This window comes from Symphalangus syndactylus, chromosome 17 (genome assembly GCF_028878055.3).
Source record: "Symphalangus syndactylus isolate Jambi chromosome 17, NHGRI_mSymSyn1-v2.1_pri, whole genome shotgun sequence".
Taxonomy (NCBI): Eukaryota; Metazoa; Chordata; class Mammalia; order Primates; family Hylobatidae; genus Symphalangus; species Symphalangus syndactylus.
The window spans coordinates 13,390,162-13,415,936 of NC_072439.2; the positions used below are offsets into that span (position 1 = coordinate 13,390,162).

The 25,775-nt window shown below is 57.8% G+C and overlaps 1 protein-coding gene across 9 annotated transcripts in view; it reads right to left on the reverse strand.

Moving 5' to 3' along the window:
• Positions 1–25,775, reverse strand: part of PIP5K1C (phosphatidylinositol-4-phosphate 5-kinase type 1 gamma) — a 72,402-nt gene that overhangs the window by 38,447 nt on the left and 8,180 nt on the right. The gene's annotated exons all lie outside the window — the stretch shown is intronic.

The following is a 25,775-nucleotide window of genomic DNA, read 5'->3' on the forward strand; positions in this document are numbered from 1 at the left end:
ACGAGGGGGGCAGGCGGGACTCGGCTCCTAGGACCCAGGACCACATCCCCAATCCTGGCTCCCAGCAGCAGGGCCCCGGGGCCATCTGGAGAATGGGAACAGACTATACAGCTGTGATTACGGGCCCTGAGACCGATGGGAGATGATCCTGGGGGACCTGGGAGCCCGACGTCCTCACAGGGTCCTCACGAGAGGGGGTGGGAGGGCGAGTCAGATAGAGACTGGAAGAGGCTGCGCTGTGGCTGTGGAGGGGGAGGAAGGGACCTGAGCCGACAGATGCGGGCGCCTCTAGACGCTGGGAAAGGGAGGAAACGGATTCTCCTCTGCAGCCTCTGGTGGGCCCAGCCCTGCCCACAGCTTGACTTTAGCCTGGTGAGGCCCCGTTCTGGGGCTGGACTCCTGGCCCCGGAGCCCTGAGGTGGGAAGCGATGTCGGCGACTGCAGGGAACGCACGTGCTGGCGTCCACCACGCGGGCCTGGGGAAGACCTGGTCTCGCCCTCAAGGGGCTCACGGCCAACAGGGGTGGGCGCAGGGCTGGGTGTTTGATGTGGGGTGACAGGCGGGTGCGGATCAGCAAGGGGGCTTCCCTGGGCTGGTCGTGTCTGAGCTCAGTGCCGAACAACGATGCCTGAGGGTTCCAGGGAGGAAACGGCGTGGGAGCGGCAGGGAGTTCCAGGCGGAGGGAACGGCAGTGCAAAGGTCACGAGGTGGCTGAGGCGGCCGCGCTGCTGCACGGATCACAGCAGCGTCTTCCAGCTCACGCAGAGGCAGCTGCCGAAGGGGAGCGCCTCCCTGTTGGATTCCGATGCTGGCACCACCTGGGGCCCAGGGGCATGGAGACAAATGCTTCTTTTTTTTTTTTTTTTTTTGGCGCGATCTCGGCTCACCGCAAGCTCCGCCTCCCGGGTTCACGCCATTCTCCCGCCTCAGCCTCTCCAAGTAGCTGGGACTACAGGCGCCCGCCACCACGCCGGGCTAATTTTTTGTATTTTTAGTAGAGACGGGGTTTCACCGTGGTCTCGATCTCCTGACCTCGTGATCCGCCCGCCTCGGCCTCCCAAAGTGCTGGGATTACAAGCGTGAGCCACCGCGCCCGGCCTTTCTTTTCAGTCACATAGGGGCTGTGGGTCAGGGCTGACTCCACCCCAGCGCTGCCAGCATCTTCTCACTCCATTCCCCCTTCCTAGAGGAAGAGGCTGAGGGTTGGGGAAGGGAGGGCTGGCCGAGGTCTTGCAGCTGGGGGTGCTGGGGCAGGCCCTCAAAGGGGATTATTACGAGCCCGTAGAGACACTCGGGCTGCGCGGGAGCGTGTGCAGGAGGGTGCGGCACGTGCTCAGCTCCGTAGGGCTGGGCCCTCTGGCTGCCTCCCTGCTCTGGGCTGGGCAGCAGTGCGTTGGAACTGGTCTGGCCCTGGATTCCAGGCCGGCTGAGGTAAGCAGCGGAGGCCAGGACACGTGAGGGGCCAACTGGGCGAGGTTCAGGAAGGTGCAGACAGGTGAGGAGGTGGGTGCGGAGTCCGCGGTGCAGACGGGGGCCCTAAGGGGTGGGGACCCGGCTGGGTGTGGACTCGGGAGAGGGGGCAGAGGAGAATTTCCCTGAGAGACAGAAAGTCTTTCCGGACCAAGGCCTTACAAAGCAAGCAAAGAGTGCAGAGAAGGAGGGAGCCCTTCTGTTTTAAGACGCGGAAAGAGATGCTCAGAGGGAGGGGTGAACCCACCCAAGGTCACATAGAAGGAGAAGGAAAGTGAAACCCTGGCCTGGGTTGGCGATGCCCCACTCTATCAGCCCTGCCAGCGCCCCTCGGCCCCCATGGGCACTGTGCTGCTCTCGGTGGGTGCACGGGAGACCCACGTGTGTCCCATCTAGAGGCCGCGCCCCGGTGACCGCCCTGCCGTCTGAAAACACGTCCACCACGGGCACTGAAGGCAACTGAATGCGGCTTGGTGGAGCAGCCCATAGCTTTGCTCTGCTGCCAGGTCAGAACTGCCAGAGACACGGCGAAGGCACGAGGTAGAAAACTTTGCTGGGGTCAGGAGCCTCTGCAGGCGGCAGGCGGGGAAGGGGCTGGGGTCAGGAACCTGGGGCAGGCGGAGAAGGGGCTGGGGTCAGGAACCTGGGGCAGGCGCAAGCTGGGGTGGGGGCTGGGGTCGGGAACCTGGGGCAGGCGGCAGGCGGGGAAGGGGCTGGGGTCGGGAACCTGGGGCAGGCGGCAAGCTGGGGAGGGGGCTGGGGTCGGGGCTGGGGTCAGGAACCTGGGGCAGGTGGCAGGCGGGGGAGGGGGCTGGGGTCAGGAACCTGGGGCAGGGGGCAGGCCAGGGAGGGGGCCGCATCCAATACGCTGGTGGGCCCCTGTAGTCGTGGTCAGTCCCCATGCCTGCCTGAGGGTGCGGGGTTGGACAGTGTCCCCCCGACATTCACGTCCTTCCAAGAACCTCAGCCTGCAACCATATTTGGAAAGAGAGTCTTTGCTGATGTCATTGGGTAAGATGAGGTCGTGCCAGAGTGGGGTGGGCCCTGGATCCGCCGCTGTCCTTATAAGAGAAACCGCTCGGGAAGGCCAAGATGCCGTGTGGGGTGGAGGCGGGGAGGGTGCCGCTCCTCCAGGGCCTGAAGCACCAAGGATGCCCGGAGGCACGAGGAGCAGAGGGGCGTGGAGCTTCTCCCAGGTCGGTCAGGGCAGAGCCCTGCCTGCTCCTGGACCTCAGGCTCCTGGCCTCCAGAGCTGAGCCAGAACAGATGCCTGTTCAAGGCCTGCTGCTCCCCCCAGTCCCGGGGACTTTGTCTGGGCAGCCCAGGACCTCACACGGGGTGTGGCCCTCCAGTGAGGACCCCAGCCCCGGGTGGAGGGGGCGTACTTCTCAAGGCAGCAAGAACAGCTGAAGGGTCCTCCTCTCGGGCCACTTGGACGCCCTGCAGGGCTGGGTGGGCAGTGGGTAGGCCCTGGAGGGATCTGGGGGACAGACCCACGGTGCTCACTGCAGGGGCGGGGACGGGGACGGAGGGAGTGAGGTGACTCAGGATTCCGGCTGCCGCGGCGAAGGGAAGGACGGGCTGCTTCTCTGTCCTTCCAGAGGACAGGGCCAGTCGCCCCCAGGTCTCTGACAGGCCACAAAGGGCCTGCTCTGGGCCACGGCGGGGCGGAAAGTGCTGGACGCTGACGTGATGTTTGGGTTGGCGGCCCGGGAGCAGAACAATTCACGGTTTTACGTCCAGGGTGTGGGGGAAGGAAAAGAAGAGAGGGCAGGAAGCCAGCGGTGGGCCGGGGCGGGACATTCCAGACCTCATCGGGGGCCCGGGCGTCCCCCTGCTCGGCCTGTCTGGGGCCTCCTTGCCCACAGTCCTGACTCTACTCCCGAAACCGCCCCTCTGGGGCACCCCCACACCCACTTGGGTGACTCAGCTGTTTTCCTCAGTGGCCCCAATGCTGAGAGGTCACAGCGCTTGGGTCCACCCCTGCCCGGACTCTCCCGGGCTCCCTACAGCCCCGGGACCGAGTGGACGGGGTGAGGCCCTCCAGACCCGGCTCTGCTGACCTCACCAGGCACCTCGGGGTCACCCACGTTGGGTGTAGGCCCCCTGCCTCAGTTTCCCTCTGTGGTTCCACGTCTTCACCTGCCCGACTCGCCTGAGCTGGCTGACAGAGGGGAGGAGAGGGGCGGCCGGCTCGGGCCCTACTGGGAATGTCCCTACTGGGGGCCTGTAGGGTTAAGGGACTGGCCGGGGCCGAAGCACCGAGGTGGAGGTAGAGCAGGACGGGGAGGGGAGGCACTCGGTTGGGAGACCCCAGGGGAAATGTGGGGCTCCCAGGGCAGGCAGGAAGGGACAGCAAAGGGAGACCAGAGCCGAGTGTCCCGTGGAGGAGAGGGGACAGGGGAGGAAGCAGAGCCTTGCTGCCACCGCCCGCCTGGGTGGGCAGGTGAGCGCCATCTTCACTCAATCCTCGCTCCCCATGAGGCCCGCTCAGGGCACACAGCCTGCCGTGACCCCCATAAGGGGCTGTCATGACGTTGAGCTCTGCTCAGCCTGAGACGTGACTAATTATCTGCTGAACGAGCCACCCCGTTTTCGAGGAAATTAGGTTTTAAAAATAGTCAGGGGAGGAAAGGCGAGCCGTGCTGCAGAGCCGGGAGGTGGCCCCTCTGAGCAGTTTCCGCTGGCCAGGCTGAGCGCCCGAGGTGGGGGCTCTGCCGCTGGGGCCCCTCTCTCCCGGCCCCATCACAGGACCTGGCGACGACCCCTGCGGCGCACGGCTCTGATCGCTGGCTGCACGGTGACCTCATTGGCCACCCCACCTCCCTGTGCGCCCAGGGCTTCTCTCTAAGCCTCCGTCTCTGTCTATAAAATGTGGCTGAAGCTAGCTCGAGCCCTCCAGGCACTGCCATTCTCCACGGGGCCACATGGCCGCCTCTGCACCCAGCTGTTCCCTGGCCTGCGCCGGGTCTCCGCCCTGGTCCTGCCAGTGCTCCCTGGACACTGTGTCCCACACCAGTCACCTCTGCCACCCCACTGACACCGCCCCATCCTGCAGACCAGCCTGCTCCCTCCTGGCCCCGGGGGCTCCCTCAGGACGGGGCCTGCCCTGGGCTGACAGCGTGGGCGTTTGTTGACTGGCCCACGGACTGACATACCCGTTCCTCCTCTCTGCACAACAGGCCTCCGCCAGAGCTTCCTCTCCACATCTGTCTGACATGGACACTGAGGCAGGGAATGACTAAACTGGGGGAGGAGGCGGATTGTCAGGCTGGCTCTGCAGTAAGACCCAAAGTAAGAATGGGGACGGAGAGGCCTAGACAGGCGGCCAGAGGGAGACAGGCATCACAGTGAGAGGAAACGAGGCCCATGCTAGGCTCACCGACAGAGCGCCGCGGGGCAGAGGGCCCAGCGAGGCAAGCTCGAGGGTGGGTGGAAGGTGCCTCAGCCCGTGGGGCACCTGCAGGGCGCCACAACAACAGGCAGGACAGGAACCTGGTGGCCTCATCCCTGCAGAACCAAGGTCCAGGCCCCCATGGCTGGGAGGAGGAAGCCCCGGCCCTGGAGGCAGTGGGGGCGAGGGGAGAGTGTGCAGGGCCCTGGAAGGCCCAGGATGACGAAGCCGGGTACTGGGGGGCTGGGGAGGGTGCAGGGCAGGGGAGGGATTCTGCGAAAGGGGGCCCACCCACCCCGCCCCCACCACAGACAAGGGTCTCCCCAGGCCCCACTGCAGCCCTGCAGGGTAAACACCAGGCCCTGTCACCCCACCAGACCCTGTGTGGCCCCCTCCCTGCCCTCCGCTCCTCCCTCTGCTCCAGCCACACGGGTCCTCGCTGTCCCTCCAGCACGCCAGCGCCACCCTGCGTCATGGCCTTTGCACGAGCGGTGCCTCTGGCCTGCTGGTCCCAAGATTCCCTCAGGGTTTGTTCCTCTGTTTCACCCCAGACCTGGCTTAAACATCACCCCTCAGAGGCCTCCCCCAGCCACCCTGCACCAAATGGTCCCCTCCTCACTGCCCGGCACACGGCACCACCTGGCACATGGCTGTTGTCATCCCCACAACGGGGCCCAGGCCTGCTCTGTCACCTGCTCACAGACTCTGGCAAAGCTCTCTGAGGGCAGCAAGGGAAGGCCAGTGAGAAAGGGGCAGCAGTGGGACCCAGGTGTGTCAGAGTAGCACAGGGGGCCTGCACCCCTGGGTGGGGCCGCTGCCCAGAGGGCAACTGCTGGGCACCCCAGCACAGGTGTGGGCTCACCATGACACAGCAACCTGGGTGCATGAGGACGGCCCAGTCATGGGGTCCTGCGATCCCGCAAGCAGGAAGCAACCCCGGGCCAGAGCTCACGGTCACCTCCCTCATTCGCTGGAACAACCCATCCTCTGGCCTCCCGCCGTGCAGGCCTCTGACCATGGGGACCACAGGCCCCTCTGAGGACCTGCCAGGACAGCCAGGCTGGGCAGCGGCACTCCACGACACAGGCTGGGGTGGGGACCCAGAGGCGGCAGGGCCGACCCTCAGCTCTGGTGAGGCTCAGACCAGGACCCGGTGGACGAGGGCAGGCTGTGCGAAAATCTCCTGCTAAACTGCAGAAAGGCCTTCTGATGGCTACAACGCTTGGCAGTGGTGTGACTTGCTCTGACCAACAAATAGGATGTAAGGGATGGCGTGGGCATGAGGAAGGCTGGCACTTCTCACTGCGCCTCTGGGAACCTGGGCCACAACACTCAGAGGCCAGCTCCCTGCAGAAAGGCCGGGCAGCCCCAGCTGTTCCTGCCATCCCGGCTGAGGGTTGGACAGGCAAGTGCAGGATGAGCTTGAATTTCCTGCCACTGCCGACCACCGCCATGGGACTAACCCCAGGTATGACCTACAGAAGAACCACCCAACTGAACTCAACCCAAATAACAGAATCGCAAGCAAATACATAGTTGTTTGAAGCTTCTGTTTGGGGGTGGTTTGTTACACAATAGCTGACTGAAACAGATCTCGGCTCACTACAACCTCCCCCTCTTGGGATCAAGCGATTCTCCTGCCTCAGCCTCCCCCGAGTAGCTGGGACTACAGGCACGCACCACCACGCCCAGCTTTTTTGTATTTTTAGTAGAGATGGGGTTTCACCGTGTTACCCAGGATGGTCTCAATCTCTTGACCTCGTGATCTGCCCGCCTCAGCCTCCCAACGTGCTGCGATGACAGACATGAGCCACCACGCCCAGCCTATCTGTGAACTTCTTTGGAACGGGAGGAGTTACAGTTTTTAATTCCTTTGTCTTACTTGGATTTCTTACATTCAAAGGAGCGTTAATAATCTGTATGATGGACTATTCAGCCATGAAAAGAAGTGAGGCTCTGACGCAGGCCACAGCACGGATGCACCTTGAAGACGTCACGCTCAGTGAGAGATGCCAGACACAAGAGGCCATGCAGTGTGTGACCCCATTTCTATGAAATGTCCAGGACAGACTGATCCAGAGAGACAGGGAGGGGATGCGTGGGTGCTGGGGCTGGGGAGGGATGGAGAGTGACAGCCGCCTGGCACAGGGTTTGCTTTCAGGGTGATGGAAATGTACTAGAATTAGTGGCAGCGACTGAACAACTCTGTGAATACGCCGAAAAGAATTTACTCAGTTGCAGTAAGTAAGCAGTAAGACACTTTCAAAGGGTGAATTTTGTGTCCCAGAAAAGCAAAATGAAGATGCAGATCCCTTTAGTTGCAAAAGCATTGCCCAGTGACATATACCATCTGGAACCTTCTCCAAACTCTGTCATCCCCCAGGGCCTCAGTTTGCTTGTCTCTAAAGGAGGTCAGGGGACTTGGTCAAGGCTTGACCAGAAGGACAGCCAGTCCTGCAGGCTGGAGCTTCTCACACCGTCTGTGCTGTACCACTGAGTTCACCCTTTCTCACCCTTTCTTTTCTCTCTATCATGGACCAAGTCTTTTGTAAAACGCAGTGAACAGCAACTACCACGGTGTGAAAGGCTGGTGCCGACCCTCAGCTTCTGCTCCTCTCTGGTATGGACCGGGATGGGCAGTCTTGTCCATGGTGACATCGAACGGCCCTGCCTCAGGCCTCTTCTCTCTTGATATGAGTGTACCCACATGCAAACAGCTTGGGGGCCTCCAGACACCCCCGAAAGCCCATGCAAACCAGGGTCTCCCCACTCAGCACTTCGGGCTGGATTGTTCTCTGGGCTGGTCACTGGGGTCGTCCTGGGCACTGCAGGGTGCTGAGCAGCATCCTTGGCCTCCACCCACTCCATGCCAGGGGCACCCCCCCCCGTAACAACCACAGATGTCTCCAGACATGGCCCAGTGTCCCCAGGGGGGCAGGATGACCCCAGGTGACGCCCCGCTTCACTAGCCCCTGAGGTTAAACCCTTGGGTGAGATGTTCAACACGGCTGCAACAGCAAATATCTGCACCAGGTGCCGACCAAGCTCTCCCCACGCAGGGTCCCACCCAGCCTGACCAGGCAGCCACTCCTCACGGCTTCATTTGATACATGGGGAAACCGAGGCTGGGAGAGGTGGAAGGATTCTGACACCGCTGGGGAGAACCCATGTGGCCAGGCCTCCCACGTGATCGTCCCTAACCCACACAGGCCTGGCGTGGTAGGCAATGATGTCCCTGTTTGGGGATAGGCAGCACCCGACTGATGGTCCCCATTGGGAAGTGACGAGAGATGTGAACTCAGGTACCTGCCTGGCCCTGCAGCCCCAAGCCCAGTGAGTCGCCGTAAACTGTCACCAGGTACATCCACGGTCCCCAGCACCCACCACTCCCAGCACACCCCGGGGAGTGGCCCACCTGGGCTTGGTTGAGCCCTGGGGTGTTTGGGTTCGGTCAACTCTAGAAATCACAACGTTTTGGAGAAAAACCTGGGTTTCTCGAAAAACAGGCAGATCTAGAAATAAAAGGCTGCACCATCACTCGGCCCCCTGCCTGGCACACTCGCCTCTGCCTCCGTCCCCCACAGCCCGCTCCCCGACAGCGCGTGGCCAGAAGGCGCCTGTGAGCACCTGATCCAGCTGCCACCTAATTCATGATCACTGTTTGACAGGCCGGGAAATGGGGATTTGGGGACATTTAGGAAGTTACCCAGTCAATGGTGAAAAACCCTGTGATCCCGTCTCCGAATCCAGAAAAACCTTCAACGAAATTCAACATGAATTTCGTGTCCCCCCAAAATACTAGCAACAAAGAAAAAAAGGAGAGAAAGAGAGATTGCTTTTACTTTAAAAAGAAATATAAGACCAGGCGAGGGGGCTCTAGCACTTTGGGAAGCCGAGGCAGTAGGACGGCTTGAGCCCAGAAGTTTGAGACTAGCCTGGGCAACATAGTGAGACCCCCATCTCTACAAAAAAATTTAAATATTAGCCAGGAGTGGTGGTGCACACCTGTATTTCTAGCTACTTGGGAGGCTGAGGTGGGAGGATCACTTGAACCCAGAAGTTTGAGGCTGCAGTAAGCTATGACTGCACCACTGCACTCTAGCCTGGGCGACGGAGCAAGATCCTGTCTTAAAAATAAAATAAAATAAAATATAAAATGAAAGAAGTATAAAGCAAAAAGTTATGGGAAACGCCTTAATGTCAACCACAAGACCAGGGGTGTGGCTGTGAGAGCCGCTACTGCAGTGGAAGTGCTGGCTGGAGCAATAAGACAAGAAAAAGAGAAAGGAATGAAGACTGAAAAGAAAAAGAGAAAGTTTTAGGCCAGGCTTTGCAGTGGCTCACACCTGTCATCTCAGCACTTTGGGAGGCCGAGGCAGGTGGGTCACTTGAGCCCAGGAGTTAGAGACTAGCCTGGCATGGTGGCCAGCACCTGTAATCCCAGCTACTTGGAAGGCTGAGGCAGGTGAATCGCTTAAACCTGGGAGGCGGAGGTTGCAGTGAACCAAGATCATGCCACGCACTCCAGCCTGGGCAACAGAGTGAGACTCCCTCTCAAAAAAAAAGAAATAGTGAGTCTAGTTCAAGATGCTGAATTGTGTTAAGTGTTGACAGGTGGGGGTGCTGAGGTCTGCAACTTTGAAACACCTCCAAAAAACAAGCTGAGAGGGATGGCGGAACAGAGGGATGGGGGATGGAGGGATGGCGGGATGGAGGGATGGGGGATGACGGGATGGAGGGAGGGATGGGGGATGGCGGGATGGAGGGAGGGATGGAGGATGGAGGGATGGAGGGGTGGGAAAGAGACAGAGAGATGGACGGATGGAGGATGGAGGGAGGGAGGGAGGGATGGAGGGATAAAGGGAAGGATGGAGAATGGAGGGATGGAGGGAGGGATGGAGGAGGGATGGAGAATGGAGGGATGGAGAGATGGAGGGATGGAGAGATGGATGGATGATGGAGGAATAGAGGGATGGAGAGATGGAGAATGGAGGGATGGAGAGATGGAGGATGGAGGGATGGAGAGATGGATGGATGATGGAGGTAGAGGGATGGAGAGATGGAGAGATGGAGGGATGGAGAATGGAAGGATGGAGAATGGAGAGATGGAGAATGGAGGGATGGAGAGATGGAAAGAGGATGGAGGGATGGAAGAGGGAGGGAGAATGGAGGGATGGAGAGATGGAGGGATAGAGAGATGGAGGATAGAGAGATGGAGGATGGAGAGATGGCGGGATGGAAAATGGAGGGATGGAGAGCTGGAGGGATGGAGAATGCAGGGATGGAGAATGGAGGATGAAGGGATGGAGAAATGGAGGGACGGAGGATGGAGGGACGGAGGGATGGAGGATGGAGGGATGGAGGGATGGAGGATGGAGGGATGGAGGATGGAGGGACGGAGGATGGAGGGACGGAGGGATGGAGGATGGAGGGATGGAGGATGGAGGGATGGAGAATGGAGGGATGGAGGGATGGATAATGGAGGGATGGAGGATGGAGGGATGGAGGGACGGAGGGTTGGAGAATGGAGAGATGGAGGATGGAGGGATGGAGGGATGGAGGATGGAGGGATGGAGGGATGGAGGATGGAGAGATGGAGGGATGGAGAATAGAGGGATGGAGGGATAGAGATGGAGTGATGAAGGATGGAGGATGGAGGGATGGAGGATGGAGGGATAGAGATGGAGTGATGGAGGATGGAGTGATGGAGGATGGAGGGATGGAGGATGGAGGATGGAGGGATGGAGGGATGGAGGATGGAGAGATGGAGGGATGGAGAATAGAGGGATGGAGGGATAGAGATGGAGTGATGAAGGATGGAGAATGGAGGGATGGAGGGATGGAGGATGGAGGGATGGAGGATGGAGGGATAGAGATGGAGTGATGGAGGATGGAGGGATGGAGGATGGAGGGATGGAGGATGGAGGGATGGAGGATGGAGGGACAGAGGGATGGAGGATGGAGAGATGGAGGATGGAGGGATGGAGGGATGGAGGGATGGAGGATGGAGAGATGGAGGATGGAGGGATGGAATATAGAGGGATGGAGGGATAGAGATGGAGTGATGAAGGATGGAGGGATGGAGAATGGAGGATGGTGGGATGGAGGATGGAGAGATGGAGGATGGAAAGATGGAGGATGGAGGGATGGAGGAGGGATGGAAGGATGGAGGGAGGGTGGAGGCAAGGAGGATGGAAGGATGGCGGGACGGATGGAGGGAGGGATGGAGAGATGGAAGGAGGGATGGAGGGATGGAAGGAGGGATGGATGGAGGATGGAGGGATAAAGGGAAGGATGGAGGGATGGAGAGATGGAAGGAGGGATGGAGGGATGGAAGGAGGGATGGAGGGATGGAAGGAGGGATGGAGGGATGGAAGGATGGATGGAGAGATGGAGGGATGGAGGAATGGAAGGATGGAGGGATGGAAGGAGGGATGGAGTGATGGAAGGATGGAGGGAGGGATGGCAAGATGGAGGGATGGCAGGATGGAGGGAGGGATGGAGGGATGTAGGGATGGCAGGATGACAGGATGGAGGGATGGAAAGAGGGATGGAGAGATGGAAGGATGGAGGGAGGGATGGAGAATGGAGGGATGAGGATGAAGGGATGGCAGGATGGAGGGAGGGAGGGAGGGAGGGATGGCGGGATGGCGGGATGGAAGGATGGAGGGAGGGATGGAAGGATGGAGGGAAGGATGGAGGGATGGAGGGATGGCAGGATGGAGGGATGGCGGGATGGCAGGATGGAGGGAGGGATGGCGGGATGGCGGGATGGCAGGATGGAGGGAGGGATGGAAGGAGTGATGGAGGGATGGAGAGATGGAAGGATGGAGGGAGGGATGGAGGGATGGTGGGATGGCAGGATGGAGGGAGGGATGGAGGGATGGCGGGATGGCAGGAGGGAGGGAGGGAGGGAGGGAGGGATGGCGGGATGGCGGGATGGCAGGATGGAGGGATAGCAGGATGGAGGGAGGGATGGATGGCAGGATGGAGGGAAGGATGGAAGGATGGCAGGATAGAGGGATGGCAGGATGGAGGGATGGCGGGATGGATGGAGGGATGGCATGAACACAGCCAACTGCCAATTGCAAGACCCAGGCGGTAAGTCGTGGGTCTACTGCCCAATTCTTTCAACTTTTCAGCACTTTTGAAAATTCTCTTTAAAAATCCCTTTCCGCCAGGAGAAAGGTGAGTCTGGACGTTGGACACATGTGTTTTCAAGCTCTGGGGAAACATGGTTTTTGAGGGAACTCTGCTTGAGGAACCTGAGTGGGGACACGGGTCACAGAGGATGCCCCCAAGCTCCAGTGGGCCCGGCCCTGTGCCCAAGCTCCCCACCCAGCACCACACCTTTTGAGGGGCGTGTTCCTGCCTCGGGGGCTTTGTGCGTGCTGCGCCTGTGTCCCTGCACGGCCGGCTCCTGTCCTCCCGTTTGGGTCTCAGCCTGACTCTCACCTCCCCAGGGAGACCGTCCTCACAGCCACCTTCCTTCTCGCCCTGCATCCCGTTCTATTTCCTCACACTGCACATCAGTCGGGACTGACCATGCTCCTTCCCGTGGGAGCACAGACCTGGTGTCTCATTCATGGCTGCTCTCCCAGACCTACCCGCTACTCAGCAGGGGCGCAGCAGCATCAGTGAATGGAGCTGGGGCAGGGGGCTGGGCTGGATCTGGGAGATCCAGAGGGGTCCTCAGCTGTGGAGGGGGAGCACTGGAGAGGACGTGACCTGGGACCTGGGCTCAGGCACACAGTGAGCTGGCTACCAAGATGGGGCATCAGGAAGAAGCGCAGGCTTGGGTCAGATGTGCCGAGAGCAGTCAGGACCTGCTGGGTTGGAGGGGCCCAAGGTACGCCCTGGATGTGGCTTGGCGTGCTGGGCTGGGCACACATGGTAGACAGAGTGGTGGAGCAGGCAACTGGAGCCTAGACCGTGCCTGGCACGTTGTAGATGCTCAAGAAACTTTCTGCAGCAAATGAAGAAGGAGATGCCATGGGAGACGCTGCCCGGGCTATGGTGGGGCTTGGGGGATCCCAGCTCCTGCCCTCTGGCCCTGTGAGAACACCCTGGCTTACAGCCCCCTGGGGGGGACATGGCAACGGCCTGGAGCCCCGGAATCAAGCCTGGAACAACGGCCCTGAAGTGACTACAGGCTAGTTCTTACCCTGAAGATGCACTCTCTTCTGAGACCCCCAGCGTGGTGAATGGTGTCAGGTGATAGTCTGTCTGTTGACTCGTTCATTCGTTCGTCCATCCGTCCATCCATCCGTCCATCCATCCATCCATCCATCCATCCATCCATCCATCCAAACCAAAATCAGCAAGCATCTCCTGGGTTTGGGGGATGACACGCCACTGGGGCGGCTGGCTGTCTAAATGCAACTGTCTTTTTTTTTCTTTTGAGATGGAGTCTTGCTCTGTTGCCCAGGCTGGAGTGCAACGGCACCATCCTGGCTCACTGCAACCTCCGCCTCCCAGGTTCAAACGATTCTCCTGTCTCAGCCTCCCAAGTAGCTGGGATTAAAGGGATCTGCCACTATTCTCAGGTAATTTTTCTATTTTTATAGAGACGGGGTTTCACCATGTTGGCCAGGCTGGTCTCGCTCCTGACCTCAGGTGATCCACTCACTTCGGCCTCCTAAAGTGCTGGGATGACAGGCGTGAGCCTCCGCACCCAGACTGTCTACATACAGTGTCTAATAAGAAAAGGTTTTACGCACCTGGAAAGCACAGAATCACATAAAAGACACCCGTCTATTGCTACATAGGTCAAAAAACGTCTTTTCTGTTTATCCCTTAAGTCAGGGGTCAGCAAACTTTTGTAAAGGGTCAGAGGAGATCAGGCAGAGGCCAGGATCTCCTCTGAGCCAGGCTTCGAGCGTGGCCCTGGAGGCAGAGGGAGTGACCTAAATGGAGGACTCAACAGGGGAGACTCTGCCCTCCAGGGCACACTGGGTGATGTCTGGAGCCATTTGTGGTTGTCATGACTAAGGGTGCTCCTGGCATAAAGTAGGTGGAGGCCAGTGACACTGCTCAGCGCCCTGCAGTGCCCAGGATGGCCCTACCCCAGAGAAGGATCAGGTCCCACAGGTCGGCAGTGCTGAGAGGCAGAGACCCTGTTCTAGAGACTGGGGTGGTAGAATCCCACCCCTGTTCCCCCCCACACACCCGCACACATAAGAACCTGGAGTCAGCACAGTATGGAGGTATGTGGGATGGGTGCGGGGGCGGGCAGGGTGTTCCTGATACGATTCTCCAGGTGTGTACAATGTTTCAGGAAAAGAACACCCGTATCTGTACCACCCTGTCCACATTCTTTATTTTATTTATTTTTTTTTTTTTGAGACGGAGTCTCGTTGTGTGGCCCAGGCTGGAGTGCAGTGGCATGATTTCGGCTCACTGCAACCTCTGCCTTGCGGGTTCAAGCGATTCTCCTGCCTCAGTCTCCCAAGTAGCTGGGATTACAGGCGTGCATCACTACCACCTGGCTAATTTTTGTATTTCTAGTAGAGACGGCGTTTCGCCATGTTGGCCAGGCTGATCTTGAACTCCTGACCTCAGGTGATCCACCCACCTCGGCCTCCCAAAGTGCTGGGATTAAGGCATGAGCCACTGCGCCTGGCCCACTTTTGTCTTTTGTTTGAAGTTCCCGGTAATAAAAGCTGCAGCTCGTACACACATCCCCCCTACCCTGGGCTGGTGCTCTGCAAGCTGCGTCTCTGACCCTCTCAGTGGTCCATGAGGTGACTGGCATTGGACCTGTTTTACGGCTATGTAAACTGAGGCTCAGAGGTCTTGGCCAGTCAAAGGCAGCGACATTCGCTCCAGCCTGGACTTGAAGGGCAAACGGCAGCCCCAGGGTAGCCCCTGGGGGAGGAGCAAAGCTAAGGCACATTTTTCAGATAAACTGCAGGGGGCCACTTAGCCAAATGAGCCCTGGGGCCTGGGTTTGGTCCTCTGGCCCCTCAGGCCCACCAGGATCCAAGGCGAGCTCCTGGCGTGTACGAATATGCTTCCATGAACCCAGATTGCAGAGACTGCTGCACGCTGCATGCTGGTCTGACCCCGTCACCATCCCCACCAACAGCACAGAGGGGGACAAACAGAAGGTGCCTAACACTTCTTAGAAAAGGCATTGTGGGCCGGGCGCAGTGGCTCACTCTTGTAATCCCAGCACTTTGGGAGGCTGAGGCAGGCAGATCACCTGAGATCAGGAGTTCGAGACCAGTCTGGCCAACATGGTGATGCCCCATCTCTACTAAAAATACAAACATTAGCCAGGCGTGGGGGTGCGCGCCTGTGATCCCAGCTACTCAGGAGGCTGAGGCAGGAGAATCGCTCAAACACAGGAGGCAGGGGTTGCAGTGAGCCAAGATCGCACCACTGCATTCCAGCATGGACAACAGAGGGAGACTCCATCTCAAAAAAAAAAAAAAAAAAAAAAAAAAAAAAGGCATTGTGGGCTGGGCGCAGTTCTCATGCCCGTCATCCCAGCACATTGGCAGGCCCAGGTCGGGGGACTGCTTGAGCCCAGGAATTCCAGTCCAGACTGAGCAACATAGCAAGACCCCATCTCTTCAAAAAATAAAAAAATTATCCGGTGTGGTAACGTGTGCCTATAGTCCCGGCTACTCGGGAGGCTGCGGTGGGAAGACTGCTTGAGCCCCAGAGTTGGAGGTTGCAATGAGCTATGATGGTGACACTCCATTTCAGCCTGGGTGACAGAGCAAGGCTGTCCCTATAAAAAAAATTAAAAAAAAAAAAAGAGCAGAAGCTCTCTTGGAAGCAGCTCTGCCAGCCCCAGTTGAGCCTTCAGAGGAGGCAGTCCCGAGTGACAGCTTCACCACAACCTCATGAGAGACTCCGAGCCAGGACCACCCAGCTACGCTGCTCCCAGACTCCTGACTCAGAAACTGTGTGAGGTCACAGATGTTGCCTCCGTGAACATTTCCTGGACAGAGGCCCAAATGGAGAACACCTCCCCTCCCCTCCTCCCCTCCTCTGCTCCCCTCCCCGCCCCTTCTCTCCTACTCCTCCCTCCCCACACCAGGCTTGGTCCTGCCCTAGGGCATCCGCATACGCTGCGCCTCTGCCTGGAACTCTCTCTCCCACCCAGCCTTGTTCAGGTCTGGATCAAATGTCACCTCCTCAGAGAGGCCCCTCCCTGCTCACCCTGCCCCCACTGGGTTTACTTCTTCTCTCTACTCCTTGGATCCTCCACATTTGCTCCCTCTGAGGCCATGAGCCCGGCCAGGGCAGCGACCTCATCTTTCCCCTCTGCAACAGTGCAGGGAGCACGAGCCTGGCACGTGGGTAAGGCTGCCTGAGACAGTGTCCTCCTCCCGGGAGTCCCACGGAGGTCTGGGTCCAGGGCACAGTGGGCTTGGCTCAGAAGGGAAATGGGGCTGGACAGGGTCAACAGCCTGGGGGCGCAGGCTGCTTCCCGTCTCTAACCACTGAGCCGTCCTGGAACAGCTGGAGCACGGCGAGGAGCTGGCCAGAGACGAGCTAGCCCACCTTTGCCGTGTGTGTGGCGGGACCCGCACCATATTGGAACCCCACGGCTTAGTCACGCCATCATCCCAACAACCCTGTGACGTGGGCACTATCACTGCTCCCATTATGCAGAGGTGGAAACTGAGGCTCAGAGAGGTCAGACAGCTTGCCTGATCATGCAGCAAAAATGTAGGGGCGGACGCACCTGATTACAGGAGGTCAGGCCCCAGCCTGCGTCACCACAGCAGGGAGGGGAGGAGAGTGAGGAGGAGCCAGGTGGGGGAAGGGCGGAGGGGCCTCCCAGGCAGAGGCACAGCCAGTGCGGAAGCCCCGGGGTAGGACCGTGTCTGGAGAGCTGGGATCCGCCTGGGCACAGCAGGAGCGTCCTGTGCAGAGCACAGCCAGCACCCGCTTCCCCTCCCTGGCAGTCCCACACCTCCCCCACGTTGGAGCCCCTGCTTCCCCTCCCTGGCAGTCCCACACCTCCCCGACGTTGGAGTCCTCGCCACCTGGGCCAGTGCTGACTCTGTCTCTGCAGCAGGCCCGGCCCCCAGCACAGGATAGGCAGAGCAGATGCTTCCGTGCCTGGAGCAGCACCCACAGCCTCCTGGCTGGGAAGTAGCCTCTGTGTTACCCACTGGACCTCAGAATTCCTCAAAATAAAGACGGAACAATGAGCAGAGCCTCCCGCTCACAGCGCTGCGGTGGTAACCACACCAGTCACTCACGAGCACTTCTTTGCCTTATAATTAGAGGCATCAAGATGAGCTCATTGCCGCCCCCTCACCCCACACACATCATGCAGCGCACGATCTCACAGCACTCACGCACTGATGGGGACACCTGCTGCCTGCCAGGGTACCTTCCGTCCCGGAGGCGTGGCTGACCTCCCTCCCCTTGAAAGTGGGCGGGTCTCAAGCCCTGCTTTGGCCGATCACATGATGCAGAAGTGACACAGGGGGAATTCTCCCATCAGCCTCTGCTCTCTTGGGATCCCTCCAGTACGATGCTGGGGCCAGGCTGGACGGCGGCAGCGACGTGGAGAGAGGCCTGGGACAGGAGGCCACCGGGGCGTGCCAGCACAAGCTAGATGGCTGCCTAGGTGACCCAGGCTGACGGCAGTGATGGGGAAGAACCGACCTGCTGAGCCCAGCCAAGCCCAGCCAATCCCGGGAAACTGACAGCAAAAGCACTGTGGTGTGAAGCCTCTCGGCGTGGCAGTGGTTTGTTGATAATCCACAACTCCCACCACAGACGCACCCAGAGCGGGGCCACCACCTGCTCAAGGTCACCCAGCACGTAGGGCCCAGGCAGCAAAGCCCCGGGCGGCTCTCTCCCTCTGAGCACCAGGATCTGGTTCCCTGTGACCCACCAGGAGAACTCAGGCTCTTAGTGCCACACGACTTCCACCACTGTAGACACGTCATTCAGCAGTCAGGGCCAGACACGTGAATCTCAGAAGGTTCCGAGTTATTTCTGGGTGTGGGATGGGGGAGGGTCTCTTACTTTGCAACTTCCATCCTTTGGTGCCGTCTGAAGTACATATTTTGTCATATTTATAGAAATGAGGCTTTTCTCAAAGCATTAACATACTCAACTTGCAAAACAGGCAGAGGAAAAGAAAACAAACAGTGTGAACATCTGAAAAAGACGCCCAGACCCCTCTAATGAAAAAAGACATGATATGAAACCAGCCTGCCAGCAATGGGGTGGGGATGCAGGGGGTCCTCACACAGCCGGGGGTGATGCCAGTGTAAATGGGTTCTCCCCTAGGGGGCAGCGTGTGTGCCCTTGGCAGCAACTTCAATTCTAGAACTTTCTCCTAGATAACTTTGGCACAGGTAAAAAGACAGGAATCTCGCTGATTATGTGGAACTCATAAGGTCCTACAAAGACTGTCTAAAGCAGGGGCTGATAAACCACAGTCCAGGGGCCAAACGCAGCCCACTAAAGAAAGTTGTATTGGGCTGGGCGCGGTGGCTCACGCCTGTAATCCCAGCACTTTGGGAGGCCGAGGCGGGCGGATCACGAGGTCAGGAGATTGAGACCATCCTGGCTAAAAGGGTGAAAGCCCATCTCTACTAAAAATACAAAAAATTAGCCAGGCGTGGTGGTGGGTGCCTGTAGTCCCAGCTACTCAGGAGGCTGAGGCAGGAGAATGGCATGAACCCGGGAGGCAGAGCTTGCAGTGAGCTGAGATCGCGCCACTGCACTCCAGCCTGGGCGACAGAGCGAGACTCTGCCTCAAAACAATAAAAATAAAGACCAGGTGCGGTGGCTCATCCCTGTAATCCTAGCACTTTGGGAGGCCAAGGAGGGCAGATCACCTGAGGTCGGGAGTTTGAGACCAGTCTGACCAACATGGAGAAACCCTGTCTCTACTAAAAATACAAAATTAGCCAGGCGTGATGGCGGGCGCCTGTAATCCCAGCTACTCGGGAGGCTGAGGCAGGAGAATCACTTGAACCCAGGAGGGGGAGGTTGCGGTGAACCGAGATCGCACCATTGCACTCCAGCCTGAGCAACAGGGGCGAAACTCCATCTCAAAATAAATAAATAAATAAAATAAAATAAATAAATCACAAACCTGAATGAATGTAAGAGCTAAAACTATAAAACTACTTAAAAAAAATGTGGCAATAAATCTTTGTGACCTTGGATTAGGCAACAATTTCTTAGATAAACACCAAAAGCATAAGCAAGCAAAGAAAAAACAGATCAAGGCAGGGTGCAGTGGCTCACGCTGGTAATCCCAGCACTTTGGGAGGCCGAGGTAGGTGGATCGCCTAAGGTCAGCAGTTCGAGAGCAGCCTGGCCAACATGGTAAAACCCTGTTCCCACTAAAAATACAAAAATTAGCCGGGCGTAGTGGTGTACACCTGTAATCCCAGCTACTCTGGAAGCTGAAGCAGAAGATTGGCTTTAACCCGGGAGGCAGAGGTTGCAGTGGGCTGAGATCATGCCACTGCACTCCAGCCCGGGTGACAAAATAAAATAAACAAAATACAAACAGATCAAGTGAACTTCATCAAGACTTTTGTGCCTCACAGGACACCAGCAAGAAACTGGAAAGCCAACCCACAGAATGGGAGAAAGATTTGAATCATCTGTGTGGTAAGGGCCTCACATCTAAAATACATGAACTCACAACCCAATAATAAAAACCAGGCCAGGCAGTGTCACGCCTGTCATCTCAACACTTTGGGAGGCTAAGGAGGGAGGAATGCTTGAGTCCAAGAGTTTGAGACCAGCCTGGGCAACATTGCAAGACCCTGTCTTACAAAAATACAAAAATTAGCTGGGGGTGCTGGCAGCGCCTATAGTTCTGGCTACTTGGGAGGCTGAGGTGGGAGGATTGCACCACTGCACTCCAGCCTGGGCAACAGAGCGAGATCCTGTCTCAGAAAACAAGCAACAAGCACAGACAACAAGAAAAGTTGGTGAAGACGTGGAAAAATGAAGGGCCCGTACGCCGTGGTGTGAATGTACGACACTGCAGCCACCATGGGAAACAGTCTGACAGTTCCTCAAATTGTCCCACATCGGGTTTCTGTGACCCCGCAATTGCACCCTTGGACATCAACTCAAGAGAAGTAAAAACCCACGTCCACACAAAAACTTTACACAAATGTTCCAGCGGCATATCCACAACAGCCAAAAGGGGGAAAGAGCCCGGGCATCCACCACCAGGTGAATGGGTCAGCACGGCCAGGTCATCCACATGCCGGAGCGGGACTCAACCATGAAAAGGAACAAGGCTTTGACACGCGCCTTGAGGACGTCACACTCAGTGAGAGGACAAACACAGAAGGTCACGGAGTGCGTGATCTCATTTTCCCATTTCTATGAAATCCCCAGAAAGTGAGTAAGGTGTTGTCAGGGGTTGGAGGAGAGGTGGGGAGTGACAGTTAATGAGTCATGGACAGCTTTCGGGTGATGAGAATATTCTGGACTAAGAGGGGAGAGTTGTACAACTGTGAACATACTAAAACCCATGAACCGTACATTAAAAGGAGGTAAAACGTAGGGTCTGTGAATTACATCCCAATAAAGCTGCTATTTAAAAATAATTTAAGGGCCGGGCGCGGTGGCTCACGCTTGTAATCCCAGCACTCTGGGAGGCCAAGGCGGGCGGATCACGAGGTCAGGAGATCGAGACCACGGTGAAACCCCGTCTCTACTAAAAATACAAAAAAATTAGCCGGGCGTAGTGGCGGGCGCCTGTAGTCCCAGCTACTCGGAGAGGCTGAGGCAGGAGAATGGCGTGAACCCGGGAGGCGGAGCTTGCAGTGAGCCGAGATTGCGCCACTGCACTCCAGCCTGGGTGAAAAGAGTGAGACTCCGACTCAAAACAAAAACAAAAAAAATTAGCCAGGCATGGGCACATGCCTGTAGTCCCAGCTACTCAGGAGGCTGAGATAGGAGAATCGCTTCAACCTGGGAGGCGGAGGTTGCAGTGAGCCGAGATTGCGCCACTGCACTACAGCCTGGGTGGCAGACTGAGACTCGGTCTCAAAAAGAAAAGAATTTAAGAAAGAAGTCCAAGTGTGCAATAAGGCAGATGTCCCAAACACAGGGCAGGAAAGGAAGCAAGGACCCACAGGTGCAGGGAGTGGTGAGGGCCTGTGGGAAGGGGACACAGTTGCACATACACGCACACACATGCACACATGCAGATACACACATGCATACATGCACACACACGCACAGGCCCTCAGAGGATACCACAGGACACTTGCAGGACACAGCAAACAAGGGGTGAGGTGGCTGGAGGGGAGGGTATACCTGGGGGACCCCAGCACGGTGGAGGGATAGCCTGGGGTCCGCCCGAGTAGTAGGCCGCCCCTCCTCCTTGCCCCTTCTCCCTTCTCCGTGCCGGGGGCTCCCCGCAGGGCACAGAGTGATCGCTTTCCCCGCAGCGGGTGGGCGGGCGGGAGCCAGGGCGGTAAACAGGAAGCCCTTCGCAGGCGGGCGGAGCATCCAGAACTCCGCAGGCCCTGAGCTGTTGGGCCGTTTCCCAGGGCCCCAGTGTCCAGGGAGAAAGAGGCTCCACTGTCAGCACCAAGCTCCTGTGCGGGCCGGGGCAGGAGGCTGTGGGGCGTGGCCAGCCCGCAGGCGGCGGGGCCAATGGGATGGGTCAGGGTCCACAGAGGACACGCCGGCCCCTGGCGGAAGCCCGGCCCGTGGGGCTGCGGGAGATCCCGATGGGCCCCGAGCTGAGGCTCCCGCAGCCAGGGTCTGCGCGTGGTCCCCACCTCCTTGCGCGCTCTGTCTCCAGCACAGCAGAGGTGGACGCCCCTGGCGGCTGGCTCCCGAGGGAGGCGTCCCTGTCCTCCTGGGGCCCAGCGTCCCTCCGGGGAGTACAGTGGCCGTGAAGGGAATTCCGCCTGGGGCCTGAGGTTAGGCCGTGGTGGGAAACAGAGCGGGGGTGCCGCAGGGGAGCCCCCAGGGGCTCGTGTTCCTTATCTGCGGGTGGGACGGCCTCTGGCCCCCTGCTGTGGGCGGGGAGGGGTCTGGAAGACCGGAAGGCTATTTCCAGGGCAGCACCCCCAGGACTTTGGGGCACACACATCCCCAGGCAGCTCCGGTGAGGCCTCCCTCGCCCCCTGGTTTCAGCTCCTGTTTGGGGTACACACGTCCCCAGGCAGCTCTGGTGAGGCTACCCTTGCCCCCTGGTTTCAGCTCCTGCTGTGAGCACCTGGCCTTTCCCTGGTCCACTGAGAACCGTGTGTTTTTTGCAGTTTTGCTGGTGATTTTGCTGTTGAAATTGCCCCCCAGGCATTGTCCTCAGGTGGTTTCGTGTCCCTCAGGGCTAGAGACCAGGATGAGCCCCATAGAGAAACCCATAGTGAGAGAAGCTTTGCTCAAACAGGACTGAGAGTGGAAAAACAGAGAGGAGAGAGAATGAGAGCAAGAGAGACACACTGAGCGGGTGGGCCGGGGGAGGTGGACCTCCACCCACATCGCCATGGCCCCCCACCACGTTTTTGAGCCCCCACCCAACCGAATACACGCCCTGGGGTCCCCCTTCCAGCCTCGCCCCCAACACAGAGCCCACGAACAGGCGGGGCGCCGCGAGAGTGCCTGGGACTTGGGGCGGGGGGGGGGGGGCGGGGGGGCGGGGGTGCGGGCAGCCTTGGCACATGTGGTCTACAGCCCGTGGGCTCCCTGTGGATAAATCAACAACATGGGTGTCTTTAAAATTGTCTTAGGATCTCACTCTGTCGCCCAGGATGGAGTGCAGTGGTGCAATCACGGCTCACTGCAGCCTCAAACTCCTGGGCTCAAGTGATCCAGTGATCCTCCTGCCTCAGCCTTCCAAACTGCTGGGATTACAGGTGTGAGCCACCACACCCAGCCCTAAAATAAGCCGCCTTGAAATAGAAACGGACATACAACAAGGTCACGTTATCAGTTGGCTGATGGAAACGTAGCGCCCAGAGGCTCGCAGGAACCCAACCTTGGGTTTCCCCTGGAGCCAGGGCTCAGTGTGCGCCTGAAGCGTCTGCAGCAGCTTCACAAAGGAACCACCACAAACAGGCCTCACGCAGTAGCTCATGACTGGAATCCCAGCACTTCGGGAGGCTGAGGTGGGTGGATCACGAGGTCAGGAGTTTCAGACCCACCTGGCCAACATGGTGAAACCCCGTCTCTACTAAAAATACAAAAATTAGCCGGGTGTGGTGGTGGGTGCCTGTAATCCCAGCTACTCGGGAGGCTGAGGCAGCAGAATCGCTTGAAACTGGAAGATGGAGGTTTAGGTGAGCTGAGATCACGCCACTGCACTCCAGCCATGGGCAAAAGGGCAAAACTCCGTCCCAAAAAAAAAAATAAAATAAAATAATTAAAGAACTACCACAAATAACGGAACTGGCTGCTTCAGGAAGAGAGGCATCATGCCAGCGATCGACACAAATGGCCTGACAAAATCACACATGCACACGCTAACACACACACTCACACTAACTCACACGCACACACACACACACTAACTTGCACACACTAAAGACATGGCAAAACATTAGCAGCTGGTGGATCTCTGTGCGGGCTATATGGGTGTTCACTATAGCATTCTTGCCCCTTCTATAGACTGGAAAGCTTTCCAAATAAACTATTTTTAAAAGCCTAATATAATCTGAGCCCCAAGTGTATAGGCCAGAGAAACACCTGGGGTGATGGTCATTATCTTCACAGAGATAGAGAGGGTGAGATGGGACTCACTTTTTACTCACTGCGTGTCTGATTACTTTTTTTTTTTTTTTTAACTGTGAGCATGTTATCATTTGTTCAAGACGAGACATGGCCGTAGCATGAAGGCAAAGGCAGAGGAGTGGAGCAGAATAAAAAGTCCAGAAATAGGCCGGGCACACTGGCTCACACCTGTAACCCCGGCACTTCGGGAAGCCAAGACAAGAGGATCACTTGAGGCCAGGAGCTCGAGACCAGCCCGGGCAACGTGGCAAGACCCTGTCTCCACAAAAGATGAAAAATTAGCCATGCATGGTGGTGCACGCCTGTAGTCCCAGCTAGTTGGGAGGCTGGTTTGAACCCAGGAGGTCAAGGCTGCAGCGAGCTACAATCATGTTACCGAACTCTAGCCTGGGTGGTAGAGTGAGACCCTGTCTTAAAAAAAAAGAATTGAAATGTGAACAAAAAAGAAGCTAAGTTATAAAAGTCTTAGCAGAATTTAATCATAACCTCAGAACAGGAAGACTTTCCCATCCACGACACCAAACTAGGAAACCAAAAGAGGAAAGAGTGATAAATTTGACCACATCAACCCCAAAATACCTGCCGGACGTTAACGACCATCATAGGAGAAGATGGGCAAAGAAGTACCTGCACTTGTGTCACCAATAAATGAGTAGCTGCCATAACAAATAAAGAGTGCCTACGAATCAACAAAATGGTGACAGATAACTGTAGACTGGGAAAGACACAATCATACGGGTCCCAGAAAATGAGGTCAGAGTTCAATCTGATGTGTGTGTGCTTACAAGAAGGAACTGGGCAAGGAAAATGGGCCGGGGCGGGTCGAGGCCGGGGCCACAGAGCTTGCAGGAGCTGAGGCAGCTCAGAGCCAGCCTCGGTGGTGACCCTGTCTACCTGGTGGGTACACTCCATTTTCCAGTTCTTGACAGAGACACAGGTGACCGTCGGGAGAAGCGGGAGGGAGCTCTTGTGTGGTGAGTCCCTTCGCCTCGAGTGGTCTCTGCTCCCTTTGTGGAAACGCAGTTCCAAAAAAACGAAGAGGAAATGCTGAGAAGATCCATGAGGACTTTTTCTCTGAGTCACAGGAAGACGAATATACGCTGCAATGACGCAGTGAGGGATGAAGTCGCCTTGCGCCCATATGGCTGCTGAGCCTGGGAGAGACGGACGCATCCTCCACTGCCAGAACACGGAGCGCCTGGTCTGGTACGGTGCTGAAGCTGTGTTTTGTTTTCTGGATTTTACGATATCTTGAGGGCCTCGCTGATCTGGGGATGACGGCCCCTTCCAGGGTTAGCGGATTCCTAAACGTTGCCAACGGCCCGCCTGCGAGCACACTGTGACGTGCAGAGCAACCAACCGTGAGCCCACGCGCCTAATCAAACTCTCACACGCCACGCCCAGGTTCCCTGCCCTGAATCACCCCAGGGCCAGCTCCCAGAACAGGGACCACCCCAACAGCCAGGAGCCGCAAACAGTCAAACAGTCGGGAGTCAAACCAGCCCATCCTAGGCACACCCAGCCCACCTACCATGCCTGGCCCGTTCCTTCTCACCAAAGCATCACACAGGCCCTGGCCTGACCCTCCTGCCCTCTGGCTTGTGCCTGACGCCGGTGCTGCGTGGGGTGGCCCTGCGTGCTGGCAGCCGGGCCCCTTCTCTTGGATAACTGTAACATGAGAGCTTTTCAATAGCAGTCACCTCCTGCTCTCTTGGCCTCACCAGGCCTGATTTAAGCCAATCAGAGTGCATTTGAATATACGTACCACCTTTCTGGGTTACGGAAGCATGGAGCCTTTACTGTACTGGGGGTGACAGCACCTCTGTCAACCTGGCATCTGAGAGATCAGGGGAGGAAAACCACCAAAGCCCCCGATGCAAGCGAGAAACGAGCCTCTGGAATGGCCAGGAGAGTGGGGATGTTTGTTTTAGCAGCAGACGCCAAGCCAGGCTGACTCATACACGCCCACAGGCACGGGCCCCGAGGCAGCTGCTCCCACCCCAGGCTCTTTTCCCTGCCCCAGCAGCCCTGCCCATGTCAGCGCACGCATCGTGGCAGTCCCAGCACCGCACGGGAAGGGTGCACAGTGGAAGCTGCCCGCTCACGTCCCTGTCCCCACTCCCTGGGCGCCCACCATGGGCAGGGCCGGTTCTGAGCCTTTTGTGTGCATTGACTCATCTAATCCTCAAGGGACATTGCTTT